The 15391-nt window shown below is 39.1% G+C and overlaps 1 protein-coding gene across 1 annotated transcript in view; it reads left to right on the top strand.

Moving 5' to 3' along the window:
- dlgap1b (discs, large (Drosophila) homolog-associated protein 1b) overlaps positions 1 to 15391 on the top strand; it is a 113377-nt gene that overhangs the window by 33228 nt on the left and 64758 nt on the right. Inside the window, 1 exon segment of the mRNA XM_055151057.1 lies at positions 12505 to 12586. The gene's annotated coding sequence lies outside the window, so the exon portion shown is untranslated.

Below are 15391 nucleotides of genomic sequence, written 5' to 3'. Positions count from 1 at the left end.
AGAATATATCATAAGTATGAATTTATTAAGCTAAAAAAAACAATGATTGTTGCTGACAAGCTTTTTCCCTGCATACCTCTAAGACAGAAGGAATAAGAAATATAAAAGACACAAGGAGATGAAGTGGAGTGGAGCAGGTGGTATAAATAGAGTACAGGGACAGGCAGAGGTGTGCATGAGGTGAGATCCTGCTATTGAACTTAATATAACATTACTTTTCTCCATTTATTTGTGTTGTAAGGAGAGAATTGTGTTTGTTCAGTCTCTGCACTTACTAGTTATTGGTTGGTAAAGGGTATAGCAGCATATTATTAAAGCTAAAGTGCAGGATTGAAATCAGAACTCAAAAAATGTATTGGCGCATATCTGGAATAGTATAGCAAGCTATGATTATAAGCAAGTTGTTAGTAGCATTTTCAAGCTTTTAGTGGCATTTGGACCGCATATTTTGAGCTACACATTTTAGGGGTATGGTAAAATTAAGCTGACATTATTGACATCTTTAAAGAGGATCTATTGTGTTTGTGTCTGGTATATAGCTATAATCTATGACACCCATGGATCATTATATTGTAATATGGACAATATTTATCTAGAACGACTTAATAAAAGAAACAAGTGCGTTGACTTGTGCATATGTCACAGTAAACGTCACCACAACGAAGAGCCATGAAGTCATCGGCCCCTCCTATGGATACCTGCACATCACAAGTAGTGTAGTCATTTGCACCAAAATGACTACCTGACGTTGCCTATGTGTATCACCAATTAAGAAAATCAAATTGGAGAACATGGCGAATAGAGCAGTGGCCTTTATATAGGTGGCGGTGAAAATGGGGAGTTTATTGGCAAAACAGTGTCTTGAAAGTAAACTATTATATATTGCTCAAACATGCACAAATCACTCCAAATACAATAGGTGAAATCATGAGAGGAAACAACTTGAACGTGTTTTGAATCTCTGATAAGTTGATTTTGCATTATAAGCCTGCATTAAAGGGCTGTGGGTTTTGTTATCCGCTTCAGACCTATATATAAGAGTTAAGTTCTTTGGAGAGTCCCAATTACATTCAACTACAATCATAGTCTGAGTACTCTTGTGGAAATCGTACTGCGGTAAAGTCCCTAGTATAGTTTTATTGGCATTTCTTAGTGTTATTATTACTACATCCTCTTGGTACAGCAGAAAGCAGGGCAGTGCCAGCTCCACAAAATTACCCCCCGGTTGCACACTTGGCTGTGATAGATGGCCACTGTTACTCTGACTGAGAAGTGGAGGAGAGCGATGGAGGAGAGGGATGGGGAACGATTGTCTCTAGGGGGAATAAAGCGGAGAACAGGAAAGAACACACGATTATGCATGGGAGAGAGCAAAAGAGAGGAGAAGAAGGCAAAGATCACCAATAAGACTTAGACCCAGAAGGAGCAGATATAAGACAGGCAGTTATGAATGAGGCGGGTACAGCGGAAAGATACAGACTAGAGTTGTGACAAGAATGACTATAACACGTTTTGTGTCAGAACCTGCAGCCATAGCTCTGTACTATCTGATATACTACGAAAATATGAGGCTATAAGGAAGCATGTCTACAGATGATTTCTATGGATTTTCCTATTAGGGGCTTTCAGAGGAACATTCAATGCGTATTTGAACTTGCAGTTATAGCAGTAATGACATAAAACACCAATTTTTACAATACAAGGCCATGTGATTAATGATAGAAGAGGGAAATAGTGTGGTTATTGTGTTTATTGTGTTACAGGGCGAGCATGGGTTCATCGGAAGAACAGCTTGTTAACCACATTGTGTGCTCCACTTGGTATTGCTTTCATATTTATTCAAAGCAAATCAACACAGGTATTTTTGGTGCTCTGTTGCTCGCAGGACATTTTAATAATGCTTAAATTGTTATGGTTTTGTACAATTGAACTCCTGCATGTTTATTACAGAAACACTGGATAAAGAAATAGAGAGTTATAAGTAAATTGTTTAAATTCAAGTTAAACACATCATTGCTTGTATCTTGCAATTATTCAGTTTTTATTGCTTTAAAACGCATAAAAAATATGCTTGATTTCTGAAAGCGGGGTGTGCCTCAAATCTTACCTAACTTGGCCTGGTGTGTTACTAGGCAGTAGATAAGTTTAATGTCATACTTTGTAACATCCCAATATATGATAAATGATAATACTGAAACTAATTCATGCCCCTGACATGGTAACTCACAAGCAGATTTGAACCTAAATTTGAAATGTACAATATTGATAAAAGTCATCAGCTACAGCATCGATAAATAAATCATCAATCAGCTACAATAAAGAAATGAAAGGATAAAGCAGACTGAAACACTTAAGTATCATACAGCCAAAAAATAACCAAATATTTCACAGTAGAGCAAAGAAAATGTACACTCGATAAATATAGACTACAAAAAATATAGTTCCAGCTTTCATATACTGAACGATGCATCAATATAGTTATCATGATGGGCCTAAACCTAGGCAAGACATCTCCAAGGACACAAGGAGGTGACAAGTTACGTAGTGCTTCTTTAAATTAGAAGTCTGCTGGTTGTTTTGATGGTGTGTATTTTTCAAGATGTTAACACACATTGGATTTAGCAGCTGCAACTATTAAAAGTACCATAAAAAAAGACTGTTCCTTTGTTATAGATCTTAAAGTTCCAACATAAAAGGCATTACAATTTCACTTATGGCTGACTCTCTGCAGTGTTTCTTGATCCGTGGAGTGTGAAACAGCATCCCAGACAGAATTGCATAAAACCACCCCAAAATACTGTCTCCTCTTACTGTATAAAGCTTGTGGGCAAACATGGAGAGATCTCTTATAGTAAAGTGCAGGTATGGTTTCCCAGTGGAGAGTGCTCTTTGTACAGGCATTGAGCGTGTGTCACCGGCCCATTGACATGATAGTCCTTATTATAGCCCTCTGAGCAGTACAGCCGGTAATCTCACTGTTCCAGACCTGAGCGGACACACACACACGCACACACACATGCACACACACACACACACACACACACACTGACAATTTAGAAAAAAAAAGAGCAGCTTGTTTGGATATGCTATTTTAGTCATTTGTCAACACCATAGTCAACCTAAACATGCACAAAAATAGACTATATAGTTTATACGTGTGTTTTGGTTGATACCTATAGGCCTACACTGCAAAGCAATATAAGTTAAATGTAAGTTAAAATATCACCTGCTTTTTTCTATGGACATGTCACTGCTCTGTCTGGAATGTTCCACAGTATGACATTAAACAGCTCTTCTTTACATTTATTCAATTACAGGTGGTTTTATGGCTCAAAAATACCTAGAAAAAAGGGGCATTCTGGCTGTGAGCGGGGTTGCCTCTCCACAGAGCTGACCTGTAACCTGATCTGGTTTGGTCATGAAGACAGAAGGGTTTAATACCATACTGTGAAACATTCCAGACAAAGAAATAACATATCCTTTGAGAAAAGCATTTGATGGACCCTCCACCAGAAAAGTTACACAATGTAACTTTAAGTGTAGTAAGATGTATTTTTCATATTTTTACTACAAGTCTTGTTCCATTGGTAGCTCATTTTACTTGTCAAGTGAAATTTACTCAAATCTTGATACAATTTTCTAATTCATCTTAATTTGAGTTTTTGCAGGGTAAACCACTTGATCTTCACCAATACTTATGATGTTGTTATTGACTCTGGCTATTTATTAGAGAGCATAAGAAGTCAGGAAGTGATGTGTTTTCAGTTTTATAGTATTGTGAGTTTGGGATTGATGGAAAAAATGTCATTGCCAGGTTGAGTTGGCAGTGTTAGGTTGTGGTGTGCCAGTCAAACACTGCCAGCTAAGGCGTGCAATTTTTCTGTCAGGAATTACTTTGGACATATGGCAAAATGATGGTTGTTTTTTTCCTAGTTTATTGATCAATCCTATCCAATATTATTTTTTTCTTATTAAAACACATATATCTGGCTTTCAATTTCAGAAAATCCCTCTGTCATCCAGGCAGCTTTCATAGCAAAAGAAAGTGCAGGTGGTTCCTATTCTTTGCTAATTTCTTGGCATGTCACTGTCTTCCTTGCCAGGCTGGCGCCACATTAGTGCCTCCACTCAATTTCATTTCTCTCCAGCGATTAGGTCAGGAATTGGAATACACTAGATGGTTTGCAAGAACCCTGGAAGTTGTAGACCACACACCGTCCAATCAGCGAAGAGCTGTGAAGCCATGACGTCAGACTCAAGCGACTGTCTTGGTTCCTTTTTGTGGTGCAGTACAACAGTAAACAAAGCGGTCGAGATGGATGTAGACAAAGTCATACATTCTGTGTTGGTAACGATTCCCAAGATCAATAATTTAAAGCCAGAACAAAGAGAATGTTTGGTGAATTTTATCAAGGGGAAAAACATTATTGTCCTTCTTCCTATTGGATTTGGCGCATTACATATGCCACAACCAAACAGCAGCGATTGGTTAAATTACAAAAAAGTACCCACCTACAGTTGAGCGAACAAATCCTAATCCTGCAATGTCAGACGGTTTCCACAAAGTGAAACTGGCTGATGAATCCAGCTGTCTTCCAGCTTCTTTACCAATTAAGGATAGCTTTCCCATAGTTGTTAGAAAGATGTGTAATCCCTCAATAGTCCAAGTACGTTCCATTTTATCATTTCAAAAGCATAAACAACTTCTAATCAGTGGCATTTGACCAAAAATATTGAATGTCTTCCTCCAAAGCGTGAAGATAGAAATGAACCATGAACCATAATCGTTACATATTTTCATATAAATGGTCATTAATACATGCTGTCATTTTACTAATGAAAAAAGAAGAAAAAATAAACAAACAACATGATTTTACTCACAGAGGATTTGTTGGGAACCTCTCCCTTAAAAAGACCAATATTGATCATTGACAATTAGAAATGAACTGAAGCTATATCTTGATTAAATGTGATTAATTGCACAACCCAAGACTAAAAATATATTTACTGAGATAGCAGTTCTTGTTGGGACAGTGCATACCTTTAAGATCCCTGGTTTAAATTCGTTCCCATTCTCATCCCATTGTCCGATAAGGCAAAGAACTCCTTAAAGAACAGTCAGGAGATCCACTGAGAGACTAGCAGAACAAATACTTGCTCCAGCTCCCCTCTGTCTGCCAAGTCTCATATAAAACTCTGTATGCTACACTTTGACAGTACAACAGTGCAGAGATTATATTGGTATTCATCTGAGCTCCTAGTCCAGTGCATTCACAGTGGGTCCTAATGTGCCATATGTCTCCTTTACTCTTCCACTACACTCACTCCACAGGCCTCTTACTCCATGCCAAGTGTTAGGCTTAGATCTGATTGCTTTGGCTGCTCTTGTTGTGTGTTCGAGGATTTAACCGGCAACCTGCTTTAATGTGAACTGACGGAAGTGTCAAAAAGGCATGTTCGTGTGAGTGGGAGACAAAAACAGTTATAGCAGCTTTCTATTTCTATAGCCTTCTTGCTAATAGGTCTGGATAGCACTAGATCTGTGGCAAATAGAGATGCACCAATCCAGCTTTTTCTGTTCCGATACAGATTTAAACACAAACGGCGTGTGTCAAATAATTATCCAAATGTGTTTTTTGTGACTGTTATTTATCTTTAAAGTACAGAATAACTAAAAAAAAATATCATGAAGTGTTTGAGTCTTGATTGTCTAGTAAATCATTTTATTACACCAGCTCATATTCCAAATGGGATATCAACTGAACCGATATGTTGGAAGGCAACATCCAATCCATCAAAATGTTCAGTATTAGCACAGATATTATAGTATAGTATTAGCACAGAGTTAGTAGGTTTTATACTTCATGAACATGAGCTATTTTGGTGTTTAAAGGAGATATTTGCAATGATCTGGCAACAATAGACATAGATTTCATAAAAGACATAAATGAGACAGAGGTTATTTAGGAGATAAATCAGTTTACCCTCAAACCATGAGGTAAAATGCACTTAGCTGCGTGTCTCCTGTCTGCGTGTATGGGTGAGCATAAATGATTTCTTGATGTAAAGTGATTTGGAAAGCCAGTGGAGGCCGTAAGGCGCTAAATAAATGCAACAATTCAGAGTTTAATGGATCAAGGAGGAGATGGTTTTGTTTTTGGGATAAATCCAGAATTCCGAGAAGACTTTCCAAATCAGACTTTTTATAATTTTTCTCACGTCCTTTTAAGCTTTTCATCTTCTCTGTTTCTCAAGTCTGGATCTTGGTGCTATATTTCTCAGCAGAAGTCTACATTGAACTTCTCCTGACATTGTTAGTAGAATTTGTGCTCTTTTGTTTGAGACCCCATTACAAATTGAATGCGGTCATTGTTTTCACACACCTCTGTTTTAATGAAAGCTGAGCTGTCATGTGCGTGGAGTTGTGCGATTATGGCACTGTGAATTCATTAAGTGTGCCCTTTGGAGGCCTCACTAACCAGGTGGGGTGCCGTCAGCCCGCTCCACCTCTGGAACGCACACTGCATTTCAATTGCAAAGCCTCCAAGTCTCTATATGTCCTTGAAAGAAGTACTGCATTCTGTTTAGCTTTCAATACATCACCATTTAAGGGAACTGTATGTAGCCTGCAGTCTCAGTGTATTAAGATATAATAATCATAACCAAGCTTTGATTGTCAGTGCCTGCCCTGCATGTAGAGGACACATACCAGTACACCTTTTTCTTATTCTCAGTATATGGACTGACCATGCCTCATGGAAAGCTGCAGAGGTTGCACGAGCACTGGCTGATGCAGATGCTGGGGTTTAGGTGGTGAGGAATCAGATTAGAACATTTTTAGGTTTAAACTAACTGGATTTCTGCACTGAAACCCGGATGAGGGACTCCTGTGAGACTTTCTGTTTGGATAGTCAACCAAAACATTAAATTATAACCTAAATAACTTCAACAATGATTTTGTAATAGTCACATTTTTATATAGCGCTTTTCCACCTTCAGGGCACTCAAAGCACTTTACATCAATAAACCACTCACCCATTCACACACACGTTCATACATTTGTGTCTTGCCAAAGGTCATAATGACAGCATTCATCTATGGGAACTAGGATCACATGCCAAATTGTAGGCCAGGATTTAACCTCTCAACCAATGATGTTTAAGTCAAGAGCGGGATTCAAACTACCAACCTTCAGATCAGTGCAGAAACACTCTACCAACTGAACTACTACATATTGTTTCTTTAATTTTGCTTGACTTGCCTTGTTGTTGTCCTAGATTCTTGGGAATAAAAACAATATGTTTAGAGCAGTACCAGTGTAAGCAGTCTGTACTTTTCAAAAATCTGGATTGATTTTAATCACACAGAGATTTGGGTGCATTTCGAATAGGATTAGTGTATGGTTTGTGCAGAGAGATGGCATTCTGTGGCTGTTTCTGCCTCATACATAATGCATCACGGTGCTGTGGCCTGCAGGTTTTCCATGGATTCTGCTGTGTGGGACAGGAGTAAACACCCAGTCTATTTATGGTAACCCAAGACAGTGTCCCACCTCACAGCTCTGTAGTGTGTGGACCTGTAGTCAAAGGGCCAGTGGAGGAGGCTATAGGATACAGGCTCTAATCCCTTTTGTGATGCAAGTCTCCCACGGCCACATCTTCAAACAAATATGTCCCTACACTGATGGACCCATTCAAATAATTGACAGACACTGTACTGCCAGAAATTGAGTTTTAACCTGCGAGCAAAACATATTTAGATTCGAACGAGGGCTGCACGACAAGTATTGGGATTCGATTTGCAGTATATGTTTGAAAAGTAGGAATCAGTTCCGAATGTGCCTTTGAGCATTTGTGCATTTGAGAGAAGACTTAACTATGAACTGTGAAACCAATGTAAGAATCTCATACATTTCAGATCATTTTTGTAGATAATGTAGATCATATTTTTCAAAAAGACAGGATAATTTGTTTTGTAGAGGAATTCTATTTAAGTAATTTGTGATTTGATAATTGGACCAACTTAAATTGCGATTTTGATTTGATAGCGTTTATTTGTGCAGTCCTCATCAAAAACATACCTGGAGTTGGCCTGTCTACATCTCCAAAGCTCAAAATGCTTTGTTCTACCTTGTGACATCATGAAGTGGTAGCTTTTTCCCTTTTGTTCAGTAGAAATTGACAGTTCTGGGGCTGAAATCATCCGGACGATTCGAGTGAAGGTGTGTGGAGTTTAAGTGGACCACTTCCTGTATTACCTCAGTGAATCACAAGGTGAAACAGAGTGCTTTCTGTTTGAGAGAGGAAACAAAACACAACAGTGCAAGTGTTTGTGATGGGGAAACAATATTATAACGTAGATCAGAAAATAGCGTAATATTGTGATGTTTCCTCTCACAACTATCACAGCATTAAACTTGATATTGTAACATCCCCAATAGTAAAATATTTCAGGCATTACGATTACTTTTTCAGATTACAAAAATAGTTTGTCCCTGGCTTAAACAGATGAATCTTTAAACCCACGATGATGTCTTTCCCAGTAAACATGTCTTCCTCTAACATTATCTGTTGCTCCACTAATTCCCTCTTTGTCCAAAACATTAGATCCACATTGGACTGCTGTGGCCCCCTGCTGTTTAGAGAACCCAATAAAGCATCACATCATCATCTTCGTGCAGCGCTGAATAATGGCCTGTACGATGTCTGCGTGCTCCTCTGCTGTGCGCATTATAGATGGAGCTGCTGCTGCTGCTGCTGCTGACTCAGAGCTAGCGCTCCTCTGCTCTGGTGGGGTTAATGCAGGCGCGTCCTCATCTGCCAAAGCTTCAAAGCAGCCTCTGACAGGGTCTAAACGGCCATCTCCCATGTCCTCTGTACAAGACAACCCCTCCCTCCCAGGTCGCTCCAGCCTCATTCTTTATGTATCCCTCCACTGTGATTGCGGCTTGGCAGGTTCAGGAATGCACAGGGACTATTTTCTGTCACACTTAAACGCATAGGAAATATTTTGGATTTTAGAGTTTGCGCCTATCTACCCAATTCTTATCATACTTTACTCTGTTCCTTTCTGGGATTGTTACCATAGGTGCTTGAACTATGCCTGGATTTGTTTACTGGCTTACCATAAATTGGTCAAACTGGTCTTTCCAGGCACAGCCCTCTCCATGTTTGGAACTGGTTCAGAGAATACTTGTGAGCCAATGTTGCTACTAGAATAAATTACAGGTATTGCAATTTCTATGATTAAATCAGTAACAAAAGTAATTCATGTTTAGTATGTAAATTGATCGTCCACTAGACTGAAATGGTTACCAGAAACATTTTGCTTGAATCCTGAATTGTGTACGATTGCGTGTCCAGACTGGCGGCACAGTGACTCAGTGGCTTGCACTCTCACCTCACAACAAGAAAGTTTGAGGTTCGGCTCCTGGGCTGCCTGGGTCTTTCTGTGCAGAGTTTGCATCTCTGTCTCTCTGGTTTCCACCATCAACCCAAATATGCACAATAGGTGATGTCCTCCTGTGCTGTAGTGCCTCCTGCTCGTGACAGGTTTCCCCAGCAGCAATGAAGGGTAGGTCAAATGGAGAGGTCACATTTCCTTACGGGGACAATAAACCCTAACCTTAACCTTACCTTTAAGTCCAAATACATACCAGACTCCAAGCACAAGCAGGTTGGTATAGGAAGATATGTAAATATATTTTAGTGCATTCTTGAATCATAGACCATACAACATGACTCTTTATCAGAGCACAAACACACACTCTGCAGTTCTACTGATCCCATTTGTAGCTTCATTACAAATTGAACATAATAATAATAATGTGTTTTTTAACACTTGTGTTTCCCCCTTTCATTTTGACGCTGTGGTGCTATTTCTCATCAAACCCTATTATTCCGAACCTTTTATGCGCTGAACACCAGTCATTTTCTCTTCTCTTTATCGGTTTCCTTCTGCTATTTTGGGGCATGTTGGATTATTGACTACAGTGAATATGGTAAATATAGCAACTGCATCTCAGTGTACTCACATAAAGCTATTAGATATGACTTAATGTTTTCCAATTCATATACTGTACATTTTAACAATAACATGCAAATTGCTGCACGCTCCAAGGCAGCCGTTTGGCTGTGATGAAAAGCTGTAACAAACATGTTAATAATTTATGCCTCTTATTCATATTGCAAAAGACGATCATCTTGTGCATATCTTTGTTACGCTATGTAACTTTTTGTAGGGGGTTCTCTGCTTCCTGCTTGTTTTTTGCTTTGTCTCAAATGTTCCACTGTATGACATTAAACCCGTATAGCTTGCATTTATTAGACTATTATGTATTTTATTGCTCAAAAATACCTTGTAAATAACACTTTCGCAGTGTGCGCAGAGTTATCTCTCGACAGATCCCACTTCTTTCTTTCTCGTTCTTCGACTTACAATTAGTTTTTTTTTTGTTTTGTTTGTTTGTTTTTTTCAAGTAATACAGTCAGATTTGTCCGAGTATAGTTATATTGTAAAAGCAGCTTCTAGGACCAAAGTAAAAATGATGTTGCACTGTTAGCATGCTAGTTGTTGTTAATAATTGGAATGCTAGGAATACATTAGTTTGCACCACTACAATTTAAAATTAACTTCTTTTGTTTTTCATGTTTTTAAGACACTGAAAATCAGGTAGTGCACCTTTAAACTAAAATAAGTTTGGTAAAAGCCCTTTAGTAATTGCCAGCATGTATTAGCAGCTGGTGCTCATTGGCTCTGCTCCTTGGGTTGTTTATGAATACATATGTTGATCCATTCTGCGGACAGCGCCTGTGTTTAAGTGCTGTGTGTGTTCTGCACCCCAGCCAAGTGTGAAATTGAAATTCTCCCCTGCAGAGGTGGCATGATTGACAGAGAGGAAAGGACACAGCAGAGGGATGGGAAATCTCATCTGTTACTCAAGTTGTTACCACTTTCTCACTGCGGACTCCGAAACAGTTTATTTCCAGACACTTTCATCTCTCCTGATAGCATTACATTATTCTACTCTTGTCAACATGTTTACATTGGAGAGTTCACCTTGTATGACACAGAGATTGTAACACAGTTTCTGCATCATTACATCTTGCAGGGGCTAAACACTCGTAAAATTACAGTAGGTGAAATAAGTAGTGAAAATATAGAGCAAGATTGAACTCAGAATTATAAGTAACCACAAGCATCACTTTCTGCCAAGATAAACTGCTCAAACTGGGGCCCATTTATTTCGGTGCTAATGCTTTAATCATTGCACTTCAAACTTTTAGTGTATTCAGAAATGGTTCGAGTATGTTTTTTGTTTTTTTTTCTCCATTGGACACACATGTGAAATGTCCAAAAAACTAACTTTTTGAAGTTTATTGCTAACATTCTGCATATAAGTGGCAATGTACTTTGGGCATAGTTTTTCAGAGTTGTAGCTTCGGTTGCATTAGAAAAACACAGAGCAAAAAATCCAAACATATATGTTATTTGGCTCTGGGTCCTGCTCTTGTCATGTGAAATGTCCCCAGGAGGCTGGATGCCCTCCCTCTGACTTGTTTTGTTTTGCTTGTGCCAACCTCTCGTCCCGCCTGGTGTGTTCTGGACAGACCACCATCTGCCCAGAGCCTCACGCTGCTCAAAACAGCACTTTTGGATGCTCAACAATATTTTGTTTAGATTTCTTTATCAAAGCTCTGTAGATGTAACTGTTACATAAGCTTGTTATTATAAACTGAAATCCTGCGTAAGTCGACGAGGATGCTCTTAAGGGAAGCACTTCATCTGAGTGAGTCATTGCCCTGAGAAAGCCTGGCTTCACTCCACGCGGAAACACCTCCAGGAATTAACACACACTTTTAAAGAAATGCAAATAGGCTTAAAATGAATTTCCACCCTTTCTCTCGTCTGTCTTTCCTGACGGCAAAGAATTCTCCACACATCTCCTCCTGCTCCTGTGCTATTTCTGAAACCACCATGCTGCTGTTTGATTCACAATGACTAAGAATGCATATAAGACCAACAAGACCAGATCAACAGTTGTTTGTGTGAAACTTTAAGACAACTTATTAAATTAGCCAAGAAGGCATAACATTTTTTTTCATTAACACTGCAATGTACTATTTTTGTAATTCCTGGAAGATAATATGGCACTTTACCTTAAGGTTGTCAAAGGTGTTTAAAAAATCCAGTCTAAATCTAAAAAATAAACAAACTTGTGTATTTCTTGCTGAAGTGAGATGCTGCGCTAATTAGTATTCTATGTTCAGGTTTAGCATTGCGAGATAGAGCCACACTGTTGGATTGAACCCTTTACTATACTGTAGTTTCTCTTGTGTTTGAGCTTGTTTTCGTTGCTTGCCACTTCTCTGCCTGTCACCAGTGATTGCACCAAAGGGAGCCAGCGTCACAGCGGGAACACATGGAGCTTGGACCCGTCATGATGCTGTCCTAGAAAAGTTGCGATGACTTATCCACCGCATTTTCTGTTTTGATTTGTTTTAGGTGGAGAAATGTGTTCGCATGACGGACCAGCTCTGTGGAATTAGGCCCAGGAGGAAAATGTCCAAGATGAGACAATAAAAAGGTAAGATACTTTCTGGATTCTTGACAGTATTCAGGGTGTACGTTTTTTGTTTTTTTTTACGAATTGACAAAAGTTCTATTTTTTACAATAATTTTACTAGGGAAGTCTACTCTTGTGTACTCAATGTGCAAATAACTGCTCTTAGAAAACACATGATTGCAAGGGGAAAGCTACAAAATAAACAGTAAAGTAAAAAAAATAAAATAAAATACACATATACATGATAGTATCATGCATATTTAAAATGCAAAAAACAAAACTAGTTTCATTTATACAGGTTGCAGTGGTCCAAAGTTATTTAGTTATCCTACGCATTCTGAGCATCCTAATTATTCACGATGATGAGTTTATAAGAGCTTTTTACAACTTTCAGAAGTCAGAGCAGTGTATTTACTTATATAACATACTGGAACAAGACAAATTTTGCCCAAATACATGGGAAAAAATCTACTGCAGACCTTTAAAATAAAGCCCTACACTTTGTTCAATGTTCTCTAATCTGACTTTGATATTGCATTTATTTAGTCAATGGATTGCCAGTTGCCAGAATCAATCTTCCAGTTCATAATTTACCATTTAGGAAGGCTAATGTGAATGAATTGGTCTTTTAGTTCAAATCTGACAGAACACTAATCTTACTGCAGTAGAATTTCTTTTTGCCGTAAAATCATTGCCCACCGGAGATGCTGCCAGCTGCCAAAAAGAGACCACGCACGATAAGAGCCATCATGAGTTGTCCCAAAAAATCCTTTGAAAAACAAATGTATCTCCCTCAGTGATGCCCACATTCAGCTGTAACTTTGAGCCCTTTTGGTTCATTGTCTTTGGGGAATAAAAACATTTCTTCATCCTGCATTAACTTAACTCAAGGAGCAATGCCATCATTTTGTTTTCTTGTTGTAGAGTAGAGTGATATTGGTTTTGCCTAGATGCCATATATTGGAAAAAAACATTTGTCATGTTTGAGTGTGAGTTAGGGATGTACCAATGGTGATACTGGTATCAAATATTTGTGCCATTCCAGGAAAATTTGTAATATCTGATAATGGTTCCATTTAATTAAGACAATTCTGTCCAGTAGTTACTTGCAAGATACATAACACACAATCATAGTGATATTATAATAGGTATAACTGTATTTTGAGAGAAATAAAAGCCTGCAATGGGCCCCCCAAAGAAAAATCTGATGTGTGCGCTAGAGCCCTGCACTGCCCTGCACCTGAGGCAAAACAGTGCGGTGTGGGCCACATTTTGAAAGTTCATTGCAGGCGCGGGCGAGAGCAGGACTGCACAATGCAGGAGCGGGAGGGTTTGATGATAAACTGTACTCCCGCAAACTGAATTTGAGTGTAAAGTAAAATATATAAATGATTATTGTAAGCCTATGTGCTGGATATTTTTTTTTGGCATTAATAAAAACATTTTAAGCAGCCTAAATTTTTGCGGATGTGGTTTAATCTTGCGCACATTTTAGACAATTCTTTTCCACTTCTCCTTGTTATAGATAGACCTTAAGAAAGCGAATGTTCCCATCCTGTGGGATTTGCGGGCGGGACAAAATATCACAGATGTGGGAGTGGGTATGAAAATTACAATTTTCATACCCACTCCATACAATTACAATTCTTTTGCGGGCGCAGGCGGGAGTGGGACTGCAAAATTTGCGTGGGCGGGAGCGGGACTGAAAATTCTGTCCCGTGCAGACCTCTAGTGTGCGCTGAACGTCTGGACAGTGTGCAATCGTGATCAATTTACTTTTTTTTTTCTAGCAGTCATACTGCCCCCTACGCCCTGTCGGCCCATGTCTAGGACCACCCCTGATCGGAAAAAAGGACAAGATAGTAAAATCCCTAACAGTTCAGTTGTTACCTCCTGTTTTCTTACATTTACATATGAGTATCCTTTTATTATTAGTCTGTCTACATTTCCAAAGCTTAAAATGCTCTGTTCCACCTTATGATGTCATGTAGTGGCAGATTTCATGTTAACAGCTACCTTATGCTGAGTAGAGATAGGCAATTCCAGGTCTGAAATTATCCAAATTATTCTAGTTAGGTGTAATAGGTTTAAAAACATGCTTGGAGCACTTCATGTATTATCACATGACATTACAAGGTGGAACAGAGTGTTATCTGTTTGAAAGAAGAACTCAGCCTAAAGGTCCAGGTATGTTTGTGATGAGGAAACAACATTACAACACAGATCAGAAAATATTTTAATATGGACCCTTTAATGCACTTGAAGAACTGTCATGGCAGTTTAGCAGTTTAACTTTGCTTGCTCTCTTTCTCACACTTAAAAAACTGGAGAAATCGGGTATGGAGGCTGGTGCCACTTCTACCTGTCAATTTCCACGGCGCAGTCACGGTTCACCTGCGACCTTTAGACGGGCCTCATGTGCATCAGCGACAACTATGTGCTGTATTTTTATGGAACACATTCGTCAAGTGGGTGACAGGCGGGCGGGCGGGCAAAGGCAGTGGTGAGCGGAGAAACAGAGAGAGGTGCGGAGGTAAAAAGGGTCTGAGGAGGTGGACAGTTGAGGGCGTGTGACAAAACAGGGTCTTGCTCCAGGATCAGAGTGTACTGTGTGTGCTGTGAGAAGTGACGCAGCAGATGGAGCAGGAGACAACAGGTTCAAAAGTGTGTGGACATTTAAGTATAGCTCTGTGACGGCTGGCTTCTATAGTGTAAAGTGCATTTGAGTGCTTTTGTGCGTCTGAACGAGTGGTGGTGTCATTGCGGGTATAAGATGAGCAGTCCGTGTAAAAATACCTGTTTTGTTTAATTCGTACATGTTTAACA

Source organism: Boleophthalmus pectinirostris, unplaced genomic scaffold (assembly GCF_026225935.1).
Source record: "Boleophthalmus pectinirostris isolate CB_2022bp ecotype Guang Dong unplaced genomic scaffold, ASM2622593v1 HiC_scaffold_15, whole genome shotgun sequence".
Lineage (NCBI taxonomy): Eukaryota > Metazoa > Chordata > Actinopteri > Gobiiformes > Gobiidae > Boleophthalmus > Boleophthalmus pectinirostris.
The sequence above is the reverse complement of the archived record's forward strand: the minus strand, read 5'-3'. Positions and strand labels throughout refer to the sequence as shown.